This window comes from Acinonyx jubatus, chromosome B3, assembly GCF_027475565.1.
Source record: "Acinonyx jubatus isolate Ajub_Pintada_27869175 chromosome B3, VMU_Ajub_asm_v1.0, whole genome shotgun sequence".
NCBI lineage: Eukaryota > Metazoa > Chordata > Mammalia > Carnivora > Felidae > Acinonyx > Acinonyx jubatus.
Genome location: NC_069386.1, coordinates 98,424,947 through 98,443,957, shown reverse-complemented (window position 1 = coordinate 98,443,957; position 19,011 = coordinate 98,424,947). Strand labels below are relative to the sequence as shown.

At 37.8% G+C, this 19,011-nt stretch overlaps 1 protein-coding gene, 2 non-coding genes and 1 pseudogene across 3 annotated transcripts in view; 2 read left to right on the top strand and 2 right to left on the bottom strand.

Moving 5' to 3' along the window:
• Nucleotides 1-19,011, bottom strand: part of LOC128316171 (uncharacterized) — a 29,738-nt gene that overhangs the window by 8,437 nt on the left and 2,290 nt on the right. The gene's annotated exons all lie outside the window — the stretch shown is intronic.
• Nucleotides 282-360, top strand: LOC113601690 (small nucleolar RNA U2-19). Its single transcript, XR_003422974.1, has one exon. It is a non-coding gene; the product is annotated as a small nucleolar RNA U2-19 (small nucleolar RNA).
• Nucleotides 528-597, top strand: LOC113601689 (small nucleolar RNA U2-30). Its single transcript, XR_003422973.1, has one exon. It is a non-coding gene; the product is annotated as a small nucleolar RNA U2-30 (small nucleolar RNA).
• LOC106981969 (40S ribosomal protein S14-like) lies at nucleotides 13,131-14,405 on the bottom strand (annotated as a pseudogene).

Sequence of the window (19,011 nt, the reverse complement as noted above, 5' to 3'; positions counted from 1 at the left end):
GAGTGAGAGAGCATGAGCAGGGGAGGGGCAAAGAGAGAGGGAGAGAGAGAATCTTTTTTTTTTTTAATGTTTATTTATTTATTTTCAGAGATGGGGGAAGAGCAGAGCGAGGGAGAACAAGAATCTTGAGCAGGCCCTGCACTGTCAGTGTGGAGCCCAATGGAGGGTCGACCCACAAACCATGAGATCATGACCTGAGCTGAAATCAACAGTCTGACGCTTAAATGAATGAGCCACCCAGGTGCTCCAAGAGGCATATTTACATACTTTAAAAAGAAGTGGCTCAATGATGAAAATACCCAAATCTGAGTATCAGAGGACTTCCAATCTACCTGATGCATGATCTTTGTAGTTCTGAGAAGCAAAAGTAATTTAAAACAATAAGGGCTTATGTCTAGAGTTAGGAATGCATGCGTGTGTGGATGTGTGTTCATAAAAGTGACAGTAAAATAGTGAGAACTTGTTGATGGATGAGTAAGATATCTGTGGGGGTAATTATATATGTGTATGAAAGACTAATCAGCTCTAATCAATGATGAAAAGGTTTTAATACAGACCTTTGTAACTACAAGGGTTTCTACACTTTCTCTGAGCTCAAAATGAAAAATTTTTTAAAGAAAGTTAAAAAGATGCTCCCTGAGTGTCTGCTTCTAATCTGTCTGCATTTAGTGCTGACTGAGATCTTCCCCTTTGGGACAATGAGAAATATTGGCACACCCTCAACTACTGGAAGCCACTAAGAACATAGAAGGCCATTTGGACAACCACAAAATTTTGAGAGAAAACCACAAGGAAGTCAAGATTGAATAATAAGGTTCATTGCCTAAATGAGACCACCTCTTCAAGACCGAGAAACGTGGTTGTTTTATCTAATGCACAGAAAATCAACAGAAAGAGTCAAGAAAAATGAATAGAGGAATATGTTCCAAACAAAACAACAAACTAAAACCTCAGAAAAATTCCTTAATGAAAGAGAGATAAGTGATTTACCTGACAAGAAGTTCAAAACAATGGTCATAAAGACCACTTGCTGAGGTCAGGAAAACAATGCATGAACAAAGTGAGAATTTCAACAGGAGATGAAAAATATAAGAAAGTACCAAACAGAAATCACATAGCTGAAGAATTTAATAATTGAACTGAAAAATTCAATAGAAGGTTGTTTTTTTTTTTTACATTTATTTATTTTTCAGAGACAGAGACAGAGCACAAGTGGGGGAGGGACAGAGATAGAAGGAGACACAGAATCTGAGATGTCAGGCTCTGAAATGTCAGTACAGAGCCCGATGCGGGGCTCGAACTCACAAACTGTGAGATCGTGACCTGAGCAAAAGTCCAATGCTTGACCGACTAAGCCACCCAGGTGCCCCTCAATAGAAAGTTTTAATAGCAGATGAAGTGAAAGAAAAAATCAGCACACTCTAAGATAGGGCAGTAGAATTCATCCAAAAAGAGGAGCAAAAAAAATAAAATAGGTTAAGGGACTAATAGGACAACATCAAGAGGCCCAACATTATAGGGGTCCCAGAAGGAGAAGAGAAAGGGGCAGAAAAAAGTCTTTAAAGAAGTAATGGCTGAAAACTTCCCTAACCTGAGAAAGGAAACAGACATCCAGATCCAGGAAGTTCGAAAGAAGATGAATTCAAAGAGACCCACACCAAGACACAGTATAATTAAATTATCAAAAGTTAAAGACAAGGACAAAATATTAAAAACAGCAAGAGAAAGACAACTTGTTATGTATAAGGAAACACCCATAAGACTATCAACAAATGTTTTCAACAAATTCTTGCAAGTCAGAAAGGAGTGGCATGATACATTCGCCAAGCTGAAAGAAAAAATCTGCCAACCAAAAATACTCTACCTGGCAAAAAAAAAAATCCTTCAAAATTGAAGGAAAGAAAAAGAGTTTTCCAGACAAGCAAAAGCTGGAGGAGTTCAGCACCATTACACCGAATCCACAAGAAATGTTAAAGGAATTTCTTTAAGCTGAAATGAAAGGGGGCTAATTAGTAACAGGAAAACATATGAGAGTATAAATTTTATTGGTAAAGGTAAATATATGGTTAAGTTCACAATAATTTAATGTAATGGTGGTAGGTCAATCATTTATAAAACTAGTATGAAGGTTAAAAGACAAAAGTAGTGAAAAATAACTATAATTACAATAATTTGTTAATGGATACACAGACAAAAAATATAAATTGTTAAATCAAAAACATAAAAGGGGGGCAGTAAAAATGTAGAGCTTTATAATTAAGTTGGACTTAAGAGTTGTTGTCAACTTGAGGCTCTTGGGTAGCTCACTCAATTAGGCATCCAACTTCAGGTCAGGTCATGATTTCACTGTTGGTTTGTGGGTTCAAGCCCTGCATTGGGCTCTGTGCTGACAGCTCAGAGCCTGGAGCCTGCTTTGAATTCTGGGTCTCTCTCTCTCTCTCTCTACTCTTCCCCGGCTTGTGTTCTCTTTCTGTCTCTCAAAAATAAATAAATATATTTTTTAAAAATTTTAAGTTATTATCAACTTAAAATAGACAGTTATAAATATGTTTTATGTAAGCTATGCTGTAACCACAAAGCAAAACCTATACTACATTCATAAAAGATAAAGGAAAAGGAATCTAAGCATACCAATACAGAAAATCATCCAATCACAAATGAAGAGAACATAAGAAAAAGGAACAAAGGAATTAGAAAACGATGAACACAATGGCAGTAAGTCCATACCTATCAATAATTACTTTAAACATAAATGGACTAAATTCTCCTATTAAAAGACACAGAGTGGCTGAAGAGATTTTAAATATATAAATATCCCAACTATATGCTGCCTATAAGAGACTCATTTCAACTTTAAGAACACACACAGGGAAGGGAAGGTATGGGAAAAGACAGTGTATGCAAATGGAAATCAAATGACAGCTAAAGTAGCTATACTTGTATGAGGAAAAAATAGACTTTAAGACAAACCTGTAATAAGAGACAAAGAAGTTAATTATATAGGGGCACCTGGGTGGCTCAGTTGGTTAAGCATCTGACTTCAGCTCAGGTCATGATCTTGTGGTTCATGAGTTCGAGCCCTGCTTTGGGCTCTGTGCTGACAGCTCAGAGCCTGGAGCCTGCTTTGGATTCTGTGTCTCCCTCTCTCTCTCTGGCCCTCCCCTGCTATCTCTCTCGCAAAAATAAATAGACATTAAAAAAATTTTTTTATGATTTTTATGATTAAAAAATTTTCTAATGATAAAGGGGTCAATCCAGTAAGATGACGGAACATTTGTAAATTTACATACACCCAACATAGAAGCACCTAAATATATAAAGCAAATATTAACAGACCTAAAAGGAGAAATAAACAGCAATCCAATAATAGTAGGAGACTGCAATACCTCACTGTCATCATTGGATAGATCATCCAGACAGAAAATCAATAAAGAAACATAGGACTTAAACAACATGTTAGAACAGGTGGTCTTAACAGACATTTATAGAACATTCCATCCAAAAGCAGCAGAATAAACATTTTTCCCAAGCACACATGGGACATTCTCCAGGGTAGATCACAAAATAAATCTTAATAAATTTAAAAGACTGAAATAATATCAAGCATTTTTTCCCAAACACAATGGTATGAAACTAGAAAACAATTACAAGAAGAAAACTGGAAAACTGACAAGTTATGTGGAGATTAAACAACATGCTACCAAACAACCAATAGGTCAAAAAAGAAATAAAAATAGAAATCAAATTTTGAGACAAATGAAAATGAGAATATAACATACCAAAATTTATAGGATGCAGCAAAAGTAGTTTTAAGAGGGAAGTTCACAGTGATAAATACCTATATTAAGAAATAAGAAAGATCTCAAATAAACCACCCAACTTTATACCTTATGAAACTAAAAAAAGAATTAAGCCCTAAGTTAATAGAGGGAAGGAACTAACAAATATCAGAGCAGAAATAAATGAAGCAGAGACTAAAAAAATCAGTAGAAAAGATCAATGAAACCAAGAGCTGGTTTTTGAAAAGATAAACATTTAGCTAGACTCACCAAGGAAAAAACAGAGAGAAAACTCAAAATAAAATCAGATATTAAAGAGATGTCACAATTGACACAATGGAAATACAAATAAGAGAGTATTATGAACTTCATACCAATAAACTAGACAATGTAGAAGAAATGAATACATTCCTACAAACATACAACCTACAAAGACTGAATCATGAAAAAAGAGAAAATCTGAACAGACTAATTACTAGTAAGGAGATTGAATCAGTAATCAGAAACCGCAACAAACAAAAGTCCAGATGGCTTCCCTGGTGAATTCTATCAAATGTTTAAAGAATTAATACAAATCCTTCTCAAACTCTTCCAAAAAATTGAAGAGGGGGGAACACTTCCAAACTTATTTTATGAGGCCAGCATTAAATATCAAAACCAGATAAAGGCACTAAAACAAAAGGAAAATACAGACTAATATCCCTGATGAACACAGATGTAAAAATCATCAACAAAATATTAGCAAACTGAATTCAATAATACATTAAAAGGATGCAGCAAAAGCATTTGACAAAACACAACATCCATTCATGATAAAAACTCTCAACAGAGTACAGAGAGAAAATACCTAAACATACTAAAGACAATATACAATGAGCCCACAGCTAACATCATACTCAATTGTGAAAAACTGAAAGCTTTTCTTATAAGATCAGGAACAAGACAAGGATGTCTACCCTCACCACTTTTATTTAAAATAGTACTGGGAGTCCTAGCTAGAACAATGATGCAAGATAAAGTAATAAAAAACATCCAAATCAGAAAGTAAACTGTCTCTACATGCAGATGACATGATACTATATATAGAAAACCCTAAAAACTTCACCAAAAAAAAACCCTCATTAGAATAATAAGTTGTAGGATACAAAATCAATATACAAAAATGAGTTGAGTCTCTATACACTAATAACAAACTATCTGAAAGAGAAATTAAGAATACAGTTCCATTTACAATTGTTTCAAAAGAATAAAATACCTACTCTAAGACATTGATGAAATAAATTGAAGTCACAAATGGAAAGATATTCCATGCTCATGGACTGGAAGAATTAATATTGTTAAAATGTCCATTCTACCCAAAGTAATCTACAGATTCCATGTAATCCTTATCAAAATTCCAATGGCATTTTTTCACAAAAATGGAAAAAACAATTCTAAAATTTGTAACAGAACCACAAAAGATCCCAAATAGCCAAAGCAACTCTGAGAAAGATGAACAATTCTGCGGGCATCACACTTCCTGATTTCAAACTATATTACAAAGCTATAATAACGAAAACGGTATGGTATTGGCATAAACACAGCCACATAAATCAGTGAAATAGAACAAAGCCCAGAAATAAACCCATGCATATATGGTCAATTTATGACAAAGGAGCCAAGAATATACAATAAGTAAGGAATAACATAACAGAGGAAAGGGCTCAATAAATGACATGTGAAACATGCTTGACAGTATTAACAGCAGGATGAAAGAGGCAGAAGAACAAAATAGTGACCTAGAAAACAGAGTAATGGAAGCTAATCAAGCTGAACAAAAGAAAGAGAAAAGAATAAGGCAAAATGAGAATAGACTTAGGGAACTCAGTGATTCCATCAAATTTAATAACATTCACATTAGAGGAGTACCAGAAGAAGAAGAGAGAGAAACGGGGGGCAGAAATTTTATTTGAAGAAATAATAGCTGAAAACTGTCCTAACCTGGGAAAGGAAATACATATATAGATCCAGGAGGCACAAAGATATACCAGGAGGTACAGAGAACCCTCAACAAAATTAACAAAAGCAGATCCACACCAAATCATATTATAATTAAAGTGGCAAAATATACTGATAAAGAAAAAATTATTAAAGCAGAAAGACAAAAGGAGATAGTTACATACAAGGGAAACCCCATAGGCTATCAGAGGACTTTTCAGCAGACACCTTCCAAGACACAAGAGAGTGGCATGTTTTATTCAACATTCTGGGGAAAAAATAATCTGCAAGGCTATCATTCAGAAGAGAGAGAGAGAGAGAGAGAGAGAGAGAGAGAGAGAGAGAAAGAGAAAGAGAGAGAGAAAGAGAGAGAGAGAGAGAGTGTGTGTGTTTCCCAGACAAACAAAAATTAAAGGAGTTCGTGACCAGTAAAGCAGCCTGGCAAGAACTATTAAAGACACTCTTCAAGTAGAGACCAAAAGTGACAGTACAAAGGAAAGAAATACAAACACAGTAAAAATGAATATTTTTATAAAATATCAGTCAAGGTGCTCACAAAATAAAAAGATGTAATATATGACACCATATACCTAAAACATAGGGGGAAGAGGAGTAAGAATGTGTTCAAACTTAAATGACCATCAACTTAATGTAGACTGCTATATACAAAAGAGGTTATATACAAACCTAATGGTAATCATATGTCAAACGCCACTAAAATATGCAAAGAATAAAGAGAAAGAAATCCAAATGTATCACAAACAAACAAACAGTAAACCAGGAAAAAGAGAAAGACCAGAAAGGATCAGAGAAAATCTTCAGAAACAGCCATAAAACAAGCAATAAATACATATCTATCAATAATTACTTCAAATGTAAATGGACTAAATGCTCCACTCAAAAGACATACAGTGACAGATGGATAAAAAAACAAGACCCATCCATATACTGCCTACAAGAGACTCATTTTAGTCCTAAAGACACCTGCAAATTCAAACTGAGGGGATGGAGAAACATCTAACATGCAAACAGATGTCAAAAGAAAGCCAGTGTACCAATACTTATATCAGACAAACTAGACTTTAAAACAAACACAATAACAAGAGACAAAGAAGGACACATATAATAATAGAGGGGACAATCCTACAGGAAGATATGACAATTGTAAATATTTATGCACCCAACACAGAGGCACCCATATACATAAAACTGTTAATAACAAACATAAAGGAACTAATCTGATAATAACACAATAATGGTAGGGGACGTTAACACCCTACTTACATCAATGGACAGATCATCTAAACAGAAAATCAATAAGGAAACAATGGCTTTGAATGACACACTGGAACAGAACATTCCATCCTAAAACTCCAGAATACACATTCTTTTCAAGTGCACATAGAACATTCTCCAGAACAGATCACACAATAGCCCACAAAACAAGCTTCAACGATTTCAAAAAGATTAAAATCATACCATGCATCTTTTCTGACCATAATGAATAGAAGTCAACCACAATAAAATATCTGGAAGACCACAAATACATGGAGGTTAAGTAACATGCTACTAAACAATGAATGCACCAACCAGAAATAAAAGCAGAAATTAAAAAGTACATGGATACTGGGGCCCCTGGGTGGCTCAGTCGGTTGAGCATCCAACTTTGGCTCAGGTCATGATTTCATGGCTCATGAGTTCAAGCCTCACATCAGGCTCTGTGCTGATAGCTCAGAGCCTGGAGTCTGCTTTGGATTCTGTGTCCCTCTTTCACTGTGCCCCTCCCTTGCCCATGCTCCTTCTCTCTCTCTCTCTCTCTCTCTCTCTCTCTCAAGAATAAATAAAACATTAAAAAAATTTAAAACAAGGTACATGGATACAAAAATGAATACACAATGGGCCATAACCCTTGGGATGCAACAAAAGCAATTCTAAGAGGGAAGTTTACATGTCAACAAACTAGACATCAAGAAGAAATAAATAAATTCCCCAAAACCTCCCAATATGTAATGAGGAAGAAATAGGAAATTCGAACAGACCAGTTTCCATCAGTGAAGTTAAATCAGTAATCAAAAAACTCCCAACAAAAAAAAGTTCAGGACCAGATGGCTTCAAATCCTACCAAATATTTATTTATTTATTTATTATCATATTTATTTTTTCCAACGTCCCTGCAAGAGATTTTATGTATTCTATTTTACAGAAGAGGAACCCGAGACTCAGAGAGGCAAGATAACTTTTCCAGGGTTGCTCAGGTTATGGTTAGAATTATAAGTCAGATCTAGATACCTAGGCAAAGCATCAGCTTTTTTTATTATTTTTTTTTTAAATATGAACTTTATTGTCAAATTCGTTTCCATACAACACCCAGTGCTCATCCCAACAGGTGCCCTCCTCAATACCCATCACCCACCCTCCCCTCCCTCCACCATCAACCCTGTTTGTTCTGTTTTGTTTTTTAATTTTTTTAACGTTTATTTATTTTTGAGACAGAGAGAGACAGAGCATGAATGGAGAAGGGTCAGAGAGAGGGAGACACAGAATCTGAAACAGGCTCCAGGCTCTGAGCTGTCAGCACAGAGCCCGACGGGGGGCTCGAACTCACGGACCGCGAGATCATGACCTGAGCCGAAGTTGGCCACTTAACCGACTGAGCCACCCAGGCGCCCCTGTTCTCAGTTTTTAAGGGTCTCTTATGTTTTGGCTCCCTCCCTCTCTAACCTTTTTTTTTTTCCCTCCCCTCCCTCATGGTCTTCTGTTAAGTTTCTCAGGATCCACATAAGAGTAAAAACATACAGTATCTGTCTTTCTCTATATGACTTATTTCACTTAGCATAACACTCTCCAGCTCCATCCGCGTTGCTACAAATGGCCACATTTCATTCTTTCTCATTGCCACGTAGTATACAAATAAGAATTGTGTGTATAAACCACAATTTCTTTATCCATTCATCAGTTGATGGACATTTAGGCTCTTTCCATAATTTGGCTATTGTTGAGAGTGCTGCTATAAACATTGGGATACAAGTGCCCCTATGCATCAGTACTCCTGTATCCCTTGGGTAAATTCCTAGCAGTGCTACTGATGGGTCATAGGGTAGGTCTATTTTTAATTTTTTGAGAAACCTCCACACTGTTTTCCAGAGCGGCTGCACCGTTTGCATTCCCACCAACAGTGCAAGAGGGTTCCCGTTTCTCCACAACCTCACCAGCATCTGATTTGTTCATTTTAGCCACTCTGACTGGCGTGAGGTAGTATCTCAGTGTGGTTTTGATTTGTATTTCCCTGATGAGGAGCGACGTTGAGCACTTTTCATGTGCCTGTTGGCCATCTGGATGTCTTCTTTAGAGAAGTGTCTATTCATTTTTCTATTCATATTCGGTTTACTGCCCATTTCTTCACTGGATTATTTGTTTTTCAGGTGTGGAGTTTGGTGAGCTCTTTATAGATTTTGGATACTAGCCCTTTGTCCGATATGTCATTGGCAAATATCTTTTCTCATTCTGTTCGTTGCCTTTTAGTTTTGTTAATTGTTTCCTTTGCAGTGCAGAAGCTTTTTATCTTCATGAGGTCCCAACAGTTCATTTTTGCTTTTAATTCCCTTGCCTTTGGGGATGTGTCAAGTAAGAAATTGCTGTGGCTGAGGTCAGAGAGGTTTTTTTCCTGCTTTCTCCTCTAGGGTTTTGACGATTTCCTGTCTCACATTCAGGTCCTTTATCCATTTTGAGTTTATTTTTGTGAATGGTGTAAGAAAGTGGTCTAGTTTCATGCTTCTGCATGTTGCTGTCCAGTTCCCCCAGCACCATTTGTTACAGAGACTGTCTTTTTTCCATTGGATATTCTTCCTGCTTTGTCACAGATTAGTTGGCTATACATTTGTGGGTCTAATTCTGGGTTTCTATTCTATTCCATTGGTCTATGTATCTGTTTTCATGCCAATACCATGCTGTCTTGATGATTACAGCTTTGTAGTAGAGGCTAAAGTCTGGGATTGTGAAGCTTCCTGCTTTGGTCTTCTTCTTCAATATTTCTTTGGCTATTCGGGGCCTTTTGTGGTTCCATACAAATTTTAGGATTGCTTGTTCTAGCTTCAAGAAGACTGCTCGTGCCATTTTGATTGGGATTGCATTGAATGTGTAGATAGCTTTGGGTAGTATTGACATTTTAACAATATTTATTCTTCCAACCCATGAGCATGGAATGTTTTTCCATTTCTTTATATCTTCCTCAATTTCCTTCATAAGCTTTCTATAGTTTTCAGCATACAGATCTTTTACATCTTTGGTTAGGCTTATTCCTAGGTATTTTATGCTTCTTGGTGCAATTGTGAATGGGATCAGTTTCTTTATTTGTCTTTCTGTTGCTTCATTGTTAGTGTATAAGAATGCAACTGATTTCTGTACATTGATTTTGTATCCTGAGACTTTGCTGAATTCATGTATCAGTTCCAGCAGACTTTTGGTGGAGTCTATACGGTTTTCCATGTATAATATCATGTCATCTGCAAAAAGTGAAAGCTTAACTTCATATTTACCAATTTTGATGCCTTTGATTTCCTTTTGTTGTCTGATTGCAGATGCTAGAACTTCCAACACTATATTAAACAACAGCGTTGGGAGTGGACATCCCTGTCGTGTTTCTGATCTCAGGGGGAAAGCTCTCAGTTTCTCCCCATTGAGGATGATGTTAGCTGTGGGCTTTTCATAAATGGATTTTATGATGTTTAAGTATGTTCCTTCTATCCCAACTTTCTCGAGGGTTTTTATTAAGAAAGGATGCTGAATTTTGTCAAATGCTTTTTCTGCATCAATTGACAGGATCATATGGTTCTTTTCTTTTATTAATGTGTTGTATCACATTGATTGATTTGCAAATGTTGAACCAGCCCTGCAGCCCAGGAATGAATCCCACTTGATCATGGTGAATAACTCTTTTTATATGCTGTTGAATTCGATTTGCTAGTATCTTCTTGAGAATTTTTGCATCCATATTCATCAGGGATATTGGCCTGTAGTTCTCTTTTTTTACTGGGTCTCTGTCTGGTTTAGAAATCAAAGTAATACTGGCTTCATAGAATGAGTCTGGAAGTTTTCCTTCCCTTTCTATTTTTTGGAACAGCTTGAGAAGGATAGGTATTATCTCTGCTTTAAACGTCTGGTAGAACTCCGCTGGGAAGCCATCTGGTCTGGACTCTTATTTGTTGGGAGATTTTTGATAACCGATTCAATTTCTTTGCTGGTTATGGGTCTGTTCAAGCTTTCTATTTCCTCCTGATTGAGTTTTGGAAGTGTGTGGGTATTTAGGAATTTGTCCATTTCTTCCAGGTTGTCCAGTTTGTTGGCATATAATTTTTCATAGTATTCCCTGATAATTGCTGTATTTCTGAGGGATTGGTTGTAATAATTCCACTTTAATTCATGATTTTATCTATTTGGGTCATCTCCCTTTTCTTTTTGAGAAGCCTGGCTAGAGGTTTATCCATTTTGTTTATTTTTTCAAAATCCCAACTCTTGGTTTCCTTGATCTGCTCTACAGTTTTTTTAGATTCTATATTGTTTGTTTCTGCTCTGATCTTTATTATTTCTCTTCTTCTGCTGGGTTTGGGGTGTCTTTGCTTTTCTGCTTTTATTTCCTTTAGGTGTGCTGTTAGATTTTGTATTTGGGATTTTTCTTGTTTCTTGAGATAGGCCTGGATTGCAATGTATTTTCCTCTCAGGACTGCCTTTGCTGCATCCCAAAGCGTTTGGATTGTTGTATTTTCATTTTCATTTGTTTCCATATATTGTTTAATTTCTTCTCTAATTGCCTGGTGGACCCATTCATTCTTTAGTAGGGTGTTCTTTAACCTCCATGCTTTTGGAGGTTTTCCAGACTTTTTCCTGTAGTTGATTTCAAGCTTCATGGCATTGTGGTCTGAAAGTATGCATGGTATGATCTCAATTCTTGTATACTTATGAAGGGCTGTTTTGTGACCCAGTATGTGATCTATCTTGGAGAATGTTCCATGTGCACTCGAGAAGAAAGTGGGATGCAGAGTTCTAAATACATCTGTCAAGTCCATCTGATACAATGTATTATTCAGGGCCCTTGTTTCTTTATTGATCCTGTGTCTAGATGATCTAGCCATTATTGCAAGTGGGGTATTAAAGTTCCCTGAAGTTACCACATTTTTATCAATAAGATTGCTTATGTTTGTGATTATTTTCTATATTTGGGTTCCTCTGAATTTGGTGGCTAGACATTTATAATTGTTAGCTTTTCCTGATGGATAGATTCTGTAATTATTATATAATGCCCTTCTTCATCTCTTGTTACAACCTTTAATTTAAAGTCTAGTTTGTCTGATATAGTATGGCTACTCCAGCTTTTTTTGACTTCCAGTAGCATGATAGATAGTTCTCCATCCCCTCACTTTCAATCTGAAGGTGTCCTCAGGTCTAAAGTGAGTGTCTTGTAGACCGCAAATAGATGGGTCGTTTTTTTTTTTTATCCATTCTGATACCCTATGTCTTTTGGTTGGAGCATTTAGCCCATTTACATTTAGTGTTATTACTGAAAGATATGGGTTTAAAGTCATTGTGATGTCTGTAAGTTTCATGCTTGTAGTGATGTCTCTGGTACTTTGTGGTCCTTGCAACATTTCACTCACAGAATCTCCCTTAGGATCTCTTGTAGGGCTGGTTTAGTGGTGATTAATTCCTTCAGTTTTTGTTTGTTTGGGAACACCTTTATATCTCCTTCTCTTCTGAATGACAGACTTGCTGGATAAAGGATTCTCAGCTGCATATTTTTTTCTGTTCATCACATTGAAGATTTCCTGCCATTCCTTTCTGGCCTGCCAAGTTTCAGTAGATAGGTCTGTCACTAGTCTTATCGGTCTCCCTTTATATAGAGTTAGAGTATGTTTATCCCTAGCTGCTTTCAGAATTTTCTCTTTATGCTTGTATTTTGCCAGTTTCACTATGATATGTCATGCAGAAGATCAATTCAAGTTACGTGTGAAGGGAGTTCTCTGTGCCTCTTGGATTTCAATGCCGTTTTCCTGCCCCAGATGAGGGAAGTTCTCAGCTATGATTTGTACAAGTACACCTTCAGCCCCTTTTTCTCTCTCTTCCTCTTCTGGAATTCCTATTACACCGATATTGTTGTGTTTGATTGCATCACTTATTTCTCTAATTCTCCCCTCATACTCCTGGATTTTTTTATCTCTCTTTTTCTCAGCTTCCTCTTTTTCCATAATTTTATCTTCTAATTCACCTATTCTCTCCTCTGCCTTTTCAATGCGAGCTGTGGTCACCTCCATTTTATTTTGCACCTCATTTATAGCATTTTTTAGCTCCTCCTGTTTCTTTTCTTTTCTTTTTTTTTTTAGCTTACACAAAGGCAGTTTATTACCAGAAAACAATAATTTGAGGAATCCTGTTCACAAACGGCGACCACGGCGACCCCCCTTCCTGCGGGTGTTATCGGAGGGAATGGGGGTGACATCCTCAATCCACCCAATCTTCATTCCTGAGCGGGCAAGGGCTCTGAGGGCCAACTGGGCCCCAGGTCTGGTGGTCTTGGTTCTATTTCCTCCTGTGGCCTGGAGTTTGATGTGGACAGTGGTGATGCCCAGCTCCTTGCACCTCTGGGCTACATCCTGGGCAGCCACCATGGCAGCGTAGGGAGAGGACTCATCTCAGTCAGCCTTCATCTTCATCCCACCAGTCACACGGCAGATGGTTTCCTTGCCAGAAAGATCGGTGACATGGACAAAAGTGTCACTGAAGGATGCAAAGATGTGGCACACGCCAAACACATTTTCTCCTTCAGCTACCTGAGGTCCAAGGCTCATGACCTGTTCTTCTTTCTTTTCTTTCCTCTTTCGAGGTGCCATTTCTGCACATCTTCCCTAGACTCCGCAACCAGAAAGCCTCCTGTTTCTTAGTCCCTTGATCTCTGTAGCAATAGATTCTTTGCTGTCCTCTATACTTTTTTTCAAGTCCAGTGATTAATTTTATGACTATTATTTTAAATTCATGTTTTGTTATAGTGCTTAAATCGTTTTTGATCAATTCGTTAGCTGTGGCTACTTCCTGGAGTTTCTTTTGAGGAGAATTCTTCCGTTTTATCATTTCGGATAGTCCCTGGAGCGGCGCAGAACTGCAGGGCACTTCCCCTGTGCTGTCCGGAGTAACTTGGGTTGGTGGGCGGGGCCGCAGTCAGACCCGATGTCTGTTCCCAGCCCACGGCTGGGGCCACAGTCAGACTGGTGTGAACCTTATCTTCCCCTCTCCCAGGGGCAGGACTCACTGTGGAGTGGTGTGGCCCCTGTCTGGGCTACTTGCACACTGCCAGGCTTGTGGTGCTGCTTTGATGGGATCTGGCGTATTAGCCGGGGTGGATCCACAAGGTGCAGGGGGGTGGGAGGGGCAGGCTTGGCTCGCTTTGCCATTGGTGGTCCCCTGTGGGAGGGGCCCTGTGGCACCAGGAGGGAGGCAGACCCATTGGAGGGATGGATCCACAGAAGCACAGCATTGGGTGTTTGCATGGTGCAAGCAAGTTTGGTGAGGTGAACTGGTTCCCTTTGGGGTTTCGGCTGGGGGATGGGAGAGGGAGATGGCACTGGCCAGCACCTTTGTTCCCCTGCTGAGCTGAGCTCTGTCGTCCGGAGCTCAACACCTCTCCCTCCCGGTGTCCTCTTGCCCTCCCGCTCTCTGACTAGAGCTGTTGACTTATAACATTCCAGATGTTAAGTCCCGCTGGCTGTCAGAACTCACTCCTTCCGGCCCCTCTGCTTTTGCAAGCCAGACTCGGGGGCTCTGCCTTGCCAGGTGGGCTGCTCCTCCACTGCCCCAGCTCCCTCCCACCAGTCCAGGTAGCGCGCACCACCTCTCCGCCCTTCCTACCCTCTTCCATGGGCCTCTCGTCTATACTTGGCTCCAGAGAGTCCGTTTTGTTAGTTTTCTGGTGGTTTTCTGCATTCTTTAGGCAGATGTGGGTGGAATCTAAGTGATCAGCAGGACGAGGTGAGCAAGTGTCCTCCTATGCCACCATCTCAAGCTTCCTCTCCTATTTTTTAATTAATTAATTAATTTTGAGAGGAAGGGAGGGGCAGAGAGAGAGGGAGAAAGAGAATCCTAAGCAGGCTCCATGCCCAGTGTGAAGCCCAACACGAGGCTCAATCTCACAACCATGAGATCATGACCTGAGCTGGACACTTAACTGACTGAGCCACCCAGGCACCCCTCTATCAAACACTTAAAGAGGAGTTAATATCTCTTCTTCTCAGACTATTGCAAAAAATAGAAAAGGAAGGAAAATTTCCAAATTCGTTCTATGAGGCCAGTGTTACCCTGATACCAAAACCAGATAAAGACACCCCCCCCCCCAAAAAAAGAACTATAGGCCAATATCTCTGATGAACATAGATGCAAAAATGTTCAACAAAATAACAGCAAACTGAATCCAAGAATACATTTAAAAAAATCTTTCACCACAATCAAGTGAGATTTATTCTTGGGAAAGAGTGGCTCAATATTTGCACATCAATCAATGTGATACATCACATAGGAGAAAGGACAAGAACCATATAATCATTTGAATAGATGCAGAAAAAGCATTTGACAAGTGCCACATCCATTCATGATAAAAACCCTCAACAAAGTAGATTTAGAGGGAACATATCTCAACATAATAAAGGCAATATATGAAAAACCCATAGATAATATTATACCCAAGGGTGAAAAACAGAGCTTTTCCCATAAGGTCAGGAAGAAGACAAGGATGTCCACTTTCACCACTTCTATTTAACACATTACTGGAAGTCCTAGCCATAGCAATCAGACAAGACAAAGGAATAAAAAGCATCCAAATTGGAAAGGAAGAAGTGAAACTTCCACTACTTGCAAATGACATGATACTACTATATATAGAAAACCCAAAAGACTCCACCAAAAACCTCCTAGAACTGATAAATAAATTCAGTAAAGTTACACGATGCAAAATCAACATACAGAAATTGGTTGCATTTCTATATACCAATAATGAGCCAGCAGAAAGTGATATTAAGAAAACAACCCATTTAGGGGTGCCTGGCTGGCTCTGGCAGTAAAGCATGTGACTCTTAACCTCAGAGTCATGAATTCAAGCCCCACATTGGGCATGGAGTCTACTTAATTAAAAAAAAAATTTTTTTTAAGAGAAAACAGACCCATTTACAATTACACCAAAACTAATGAGATATCTAGGAATAAAACTAACCAAAGAGGTGAAAGACCTGTACTCTGAAAACTACAAAACACTGATGAAAGAAATGGAAGACAACACAAAGAAATGGAAAGACATTTCAAGCTTATGGATTAGAAGAACAAATACGGTTAAAATGTCCATACTACCCAAAGCAATCTACATATTTAATGCAATCCCTAGCAAAATCCTAACAGCATTTTTCACAGAACTAGAATAATCCTAAAATTTGTGTGGAACCACAAAAGACCCAGCCAGCCAAAGCAATCTTGAAAAGGAAAAGTAAAGCTGGAGACATCACAATTCTGGACTTCAAGTTATATTACAAAGATGGAGTAGTCAAAACAGTATGGTACTGAGGCAAAAAGAGACACAAAGATCAGTGGAACAGAATAGAAAATCCAGAAGTAAACCCACAATCATATGGTCAATTAATCTTTGACAAAGCAGGGAAGAATATCCAATAGGAAAAAAGACAGTCTCTTCAACAAGTGGTGTTGGGAAAACTGGACAGCAACATGCCAAAGAAAGAATGTGCACCACTTTCTAATACTATATGCAAAAATCAATTCAAAATGGATTGATGGCCTAAATGTGAGATCTGAAACCATAAAAATCCTAGAATACAGGCAGTAGCCTCTTTGACATCATCTGTAGCAACTTTTTCCTAAACAGATCCCCTGAGGCAAGGGAAACAAAAGCAAAAATAAACTATTGGGACTACATCAAAATAAAAAGCTTCTGCACAGTGAAAGAAACAATCAATAAAACTAAAAGGCAACTTACTGAATGGGAGAAGATATTTACAAATGACATATCCAATAAAGGGCTAGTATTCAAATATATAAAGAACTTATACAACTCAACACTAAAAAACAAATAATCCATGTAAAACATGGGCAGAAGACATGAACAGACAGTTCTCCAAAGAAGACATCCAGATGGCTAATAGACACATGAAAAGATGCTCAACACCACTTACCATCAGGAAAATGCAAATCAAAACTACAAGAGATATCACCTCACATGTCAGAATGGTTAAAATCAACAACAGAAGAAACAACAGGTACAGGTAAGGATGTGGAGAAAAAGGAACTCTCTTGCACCATTGGTGGGAATGTAAACTGGTGCAGCCACTATGTAAAACAGTATGAAAGTTCCTCAAAAAGTTAAAAATAGAACTACTCCATAATACAGCCATTGCAGTCCTGGCTATTTACCCAAAGAATACAAAAATACTAATTCAAAAAGATATAGCACCTCATGTTCATTGCAGCATTATTTACAAGAGCCAAGATATGATAGCAGTCCAAGCGGCCATCGATTAATAAATGGATAAAGAAGATGTGATGTATGTATACAATGGAATATTATTCAGCCATAAAAAGAATGAAATTTTGCCATTTACAACAATATGGATGGAGCTAGAGAGTATAACGTTAAGCAAAATAAGTCAGTCAAAGAAAGAAATACCATTTGATTTCCCTCATGTGTGGAATTTAAGAAACAAAACAAAGGAGCATGGGGGTGGAGGAAGAGAGAGAAAGAAACAAACCAAGAAACAGACTCTTAACTATAAAGCACTGATGGTTATCAGTTCCACTGCAACTATGTAACCACCATTGGTTAAACAGATTATGGGGATTAAGGATCTCACTTGCTGTGATGAGGACCAGGTGGTGAATGGAATTGTGGAATCACTATATTGTACACCTGAAACCAATATAACAATGTATGTTAACTAGAATGAAAATAAAAACTTAAAAAAAAAACTGTTCTAAACAACACAAAACAAAAACAAAAACATGTTCCTCAAAAATATTTAAATAGAAATTACCATATGGCCCAGCAATTTCACTTCTGGATATTTATCCAAAGAAAATTAAACCACCAGCTAGAAAAGATATATACACCCACATGTTCATAGCAGCATTACTAACAATAGCTAAGACATGGGAACAATTTAAGTATCCATTGTTAGATGAAGGTATAAAGAAGTTTGTTTATATATACATATATATAAATACAAATACAAATAGTGGAATATTATTCCACAATAAAAAAGGGAATCCTGTCATTTACAACAGCTCAGATGGAGCTTTGATACATTACGGTAAGTGAAACAAGTCAGAAAGAGAAAGACAAATACTCTATGATCTCACTTATATGTTCTATCTAACAAAATGAACAAATAAATTCATGGATATAGAGAAAAAATTAGTAGTTGCCAGAGGTAGGGTGTGGGGAGCAAAATGACTGAAAGGGTCAAAAGGCACAAACTTCCAGTTATAAGTTAAATTACTCCTGGGGATACAACGTAGGCATGATGACTATAGCCAACAATATTGTATATTTGAAAGTTGCTAAGAGGGTAAATGTTAAAAGTTCTCATCACACACAAAAAAACAAACCCAAATTTGTAACTATGTATGGTGAGGAATGTTAATTGAACTTACTGAAGTAATCATTTTGCAATACATACATATATAAAATCCTTGTTATGTTACACATGAGTTATATCTCAATTGAAAAAACAAAATAGGGGCACCTGTGTGGCTTAGTCAGTTGAGCGTCCAATTCTTGATTTTTGTTCAGGTCATGATCCCAGGATCCTGGGATCAAGCCCCGTGTTGGACTCCATGCGGAGCAAGAAACCTGCTTGAGTCTGTCTCTCTCTCTCTCTCTCTCTCTCTCTCTCTCTCTCTCTCCCGCTGCCCCTGTCCCTCACTTGCTTGCTCACTCGCTCTCTCTCAAATACAATTTAAAAATAAAAAATAAATAAAAATAAATAAATAAAAATCACTAGAGAACACACCAATGATTCCATTAAACTAGAAGTTGAGATTGTCACCTGGCTACCTCATTGCAAGTAAACCAACAGGCAAAGGAGGAGGCTAGAGTGTGCTGGCTAGAGTGACTATTAAGGAGAAATCGTATTCCTGTGGCACAAAAGGGATAAGGAGGAATACGTGTGAAATGCGGGAGATCTTTTGGGGTACCTCTCAGAACTGTGTTCTGTGATAA